We start from the raw sequence: 4061 nt of genomic DNA, 5'->3' as shown, positions 1-4061 counted from the left end.
GGAAGTTCCACTGGTCGAGAAGTATCCAATGAAGAGAATGCATATGTGTATGACCCAAGAGAATGAGCACTAACAAGGAAGACCACATCCCAAAAGAAAGAGAAACTCATAGACATAGGGAGAAGGAGAAGGGATGGCAAACATGACTAACCATTCAATATCCTAGAGCCATAGTGGAGAAGTCTGGGCTCGACCAAAAAAGGAAGTGAAAAGAACCCCCAAATGAATAAGATACTGTGATAGGATAGTAAAGGACTTCTCCAACTAGAAAAGAAACCCACCTGAGGAGCTTCTTAAAGAAGAAAGCGAGTGTGAGTGATTAACTGGGGACAGGAAAAGGCAAGCAGAAGCCTGTTGTCCATGAAATGCGAGTCTGAAGACCCAATGAGTAAAGTGGATGTGCAAAAGCATACCACTCCACAAAACAAGTACAGAACTCAAGAAAAACAGTCTATGAGCACCCAGAACAGGAAGGCAAAACTCACCTAGAGAAACTGAACAAAAGAATTGGAGCATAAAAAAAACCAAATGAAAGGTAGGACTCCATGGTGAAGCGAGGTAACTGCAGAGAAATATATAGCCAAGATAGATCATGAAAGGGACTTTAAACTCCTGAGTATAGGGAGACAAAGAAGAATGGGAGTAAACTCCTGGTTAAGTGGGCTTCACACATCAGATAGTTCCATTGTGTAGTAGAACACAAACAGACTGACAAGACAACTGGACAAGGAACGACCCTGAGGAGGAAGGGAGAAGAACTGGGAAGTGAGTAGATGGGGAAGCAAAACCCAAGTCAGAAACCCTCATAAAGAACCCGTAAAAAGAACAGAACTGTTGTGAAGTGTAGCCAAAAAGACACACAAACTAATGAAATTGAAGAAAGTATACAGAACTAATAAAAATTTAGAAACGTGTAGTCTGCAAAAAGCTTAAAAGTAACACACCTGTAAAACTAAGAAAATCAACCTAAAACATAAAACAATAAGTAACAAGTACAAAACCATTAAAGGGACTGATAAGATAAACGACCCTTAAACATAGAACATAAAAGTTGACTCAAAACTACAAGACAAAGGACACAAAAAGAAAACTTACCCTAAAAAAAATGAGAATAAAAAGAGACCCAGTTAACAAAAACAAAGATTGACTCAAACTTATCCCCAATTAGATGTGACTAGTAGTAAAGATACAAAAAAGAAACTTATACCTAAATAACATTAACAGTGAAAAATGTAAAATATTAAACCAAATTAATGCAAGAAACAAACTCGAAACACAACTTGTAAACTAAAGTAACTTAGATAGTAAAGGGAGTATAAAATTTGAACTTACACAACACTGACCAGAGATGACATGAATAACATAAATTATTGAGTTCTGAAATTAGATCCATACACTCAATCTTGCATAAACTCATTGAGGATGTTATATCTACGGGGAGCGAGAAATACACACTGAAAAACTTACCACAGATCTCTTGGGGAAAAAAAATACCTATCTTGAAAGAAAAAAATTGCTGGCCGAATGTAAGTCACAATCTCCCCACAAACGAAAGTCTGTGCTTCCTCAGCAGACATCATGAAACCCGACACTGAGGCCTAGTGTTATAACTGCTGTCTACTTATGGCAGGAGAATTATCAACTGCAGTAAGAAACCCAAATTCATATGAACAAAGTAGAATTTGGGAAGCAAAAACATCTCAAAAACAAACAAACATGAACTTGAAACATATATTAACTGGTGATCAAGCACAATCAAAAATTGTGCAGGCACATGAAGAACGTAAAACACACATCTATACACGAGAATGCCAATTGAGAAAAGTGAGGATTGTGCCACAAAGGAAGGAAGGAGCTACCTGCACTAGTACACAGGGTGCAATGGGATTGGTGGATTGGTCACATGATCAGCACATGTTGCTGCAATGACACAAAAAATATAGGGGTATAAAAGACTGATGCGCTTTTAAAAAGTTTACCAATGCCTAGAGGGCAAATGAAGGTCGAAATAGCTATGGGGGGAAGGAGGTAGTACAATTTCGGAAAAAGATGTGCTGGTACATGTGAAATATCAAAGGATTTGTGAAATCTTCCACTTACCAAAGTATACTTGGGTATACTTGAACTATTTCTACCGGGACATTACGGGTCAAAGTTTGGGATATAGTAAGGCCTTGAACTCCTACTGCCAAGAGCTGCTTATTACTCTCCCAGATAACTGGGGGCTACATACATGGCCTAAGGATGAGGATGTAATTTTAACATGTCATAAATTTTAATAAACTTAATATGAATAAAAGCCACTGACTATCTTTTAATGTGCTAATAAGGTAATGAACCATTAATGTCATATTCATTGTAATTTAGGGCTTTTTCTAAATGTTAGTTATTGTAATGCAACATGTGATTGTTGCATTACAACATGAGAAGGTTGTTGAACAAAGCTTACTGAAGGAAGAGCAAAGGTTCCCTATTTTGTTTTTGTTTTTTCACAAAACTCCAACCCACCATTTTTTGATGGATCAGACAAAGCTAGTATAATAAATATATCTCAATCTCAATTTTTTTAATGTCATCAAGCATCCATAAAAACATAAATTAAGTTTGCAATAACTGACAATTAGTTAGCACCCATAAGATTACCAACAACCTTTTTATGTATGTTAAGGTTCAAAAATAATTATAATTATATAAACTAATAAGACTGTTTATATCTTTACTATTACAAACTATGGAGTTGTAAAATCAAATACATACACCATTAGTTTTATTACTTAGAGCAGCATATTGTAAAACTATTTAATTATTATTTAAACCTAAGTCATCTCTAATTTCATTTATCAATAAATTTAAAATTTTGTTTAATAGAATGGCTGGCCTGTTTTATAATAGTTTTTACTAAACTAATAATAAACCTAAATTTAATTTTTATGTACTTGAGAAATTGTATATAAACACAGTTGTATAACATAGTACGTTTAGATGCAACTCTTTAAAAGTTTTAGTAATATTACGAACAGTATTAAAAATATGACAGTATAACAAATCTATCTTGAAGTTGTTTAATATTATTTTCAAGTTTAAAAAAAAAATACAAATTTAGACTTACAATCATTTGTAAAGCCATTTTTTTTATATTTGGAAATTTTCTGACTAGAGACATCACATGGAAAGAATTGAGCGAAGTATAACATGACTAGTAAGAAATCCTATCAACTATCCAAGCTAACTATAGAAAACACAACAACATTAGAATTAGCACAATGTTGTTCGCTAGTCACTCTTCAGATATCTATACCATTTGGCCACATAGTTTAACTAACTATGTGATTGTAAAGAATTCTTGATATGACTATACAAACCAATTGAGATACAACTAAAATTAAATCCTATCACCTAAGTAGAATGTTTAATACTCAATATTCAAACTCTACAATGCTGTCTGCCTGTCATTCTTCTGATATCAGTACTGATGAGTAACACAGTTTGACCAACCATATGATGGCACTTTTATGATTTACATAACCAATCACAATAAGAATAAGTTACAGTGCTGTAAACAGAACAGGATGCAATAGTGATTAATACAACAATTATGCTGAACAAAACAAGATATATTATTTTAAATTATACTCAATAACAAAATTTTCATAAAATAAGCCTAGGAAACTGGTTTCACATGGAACATTTTTCAATTAATTTACAACCGATTTTGATATGTTATAGTCATAAGAGATTGAATAATCAGATTTTCTTTCCATCCTAAAATCTGTGGAATGTACCTATTGTTTTTGTGTTTCAGTCTTCACATTTAGTGTCCATGTAAATAACATATAACGTAACAATATTTTGGGACAACATGGGACCTGCTGGTCCATCTCGGCTGTTTCATCCTCAAAACTAAATTAAAATTATTAAAAAATAAATAAAATTTAAACCCAGACCTTTTCAGTCATATACTTATCAGCTTTTTCTTAAACTCACATAAATTTACTACTTATACAACATCTAAAGGTAACCCATTCCAAAGGCCAACCACCCTGTTAGAAAAATAAAACTGA

The sequence above is a fragment of the Limulus polyphemus genome, unplaced genomic scaffold, assembly GCF_000517525.1.
Source record: "Limulus polyphemus unplaced genomic scaffold, Limulus_polyphemus-2.1.2 Scaffold1477, whole genome shotgun sequence".
Classification (NCBI taxonomy): domain Eukaryota; kingdom Metazoa; phylum Arthropoda; class Merostomata; order Xiphosura; family Limulidae; genus Limulus; species Limulus polyphemus.
Note: the sequence above shows the minus strand (reverse complement) of the source record.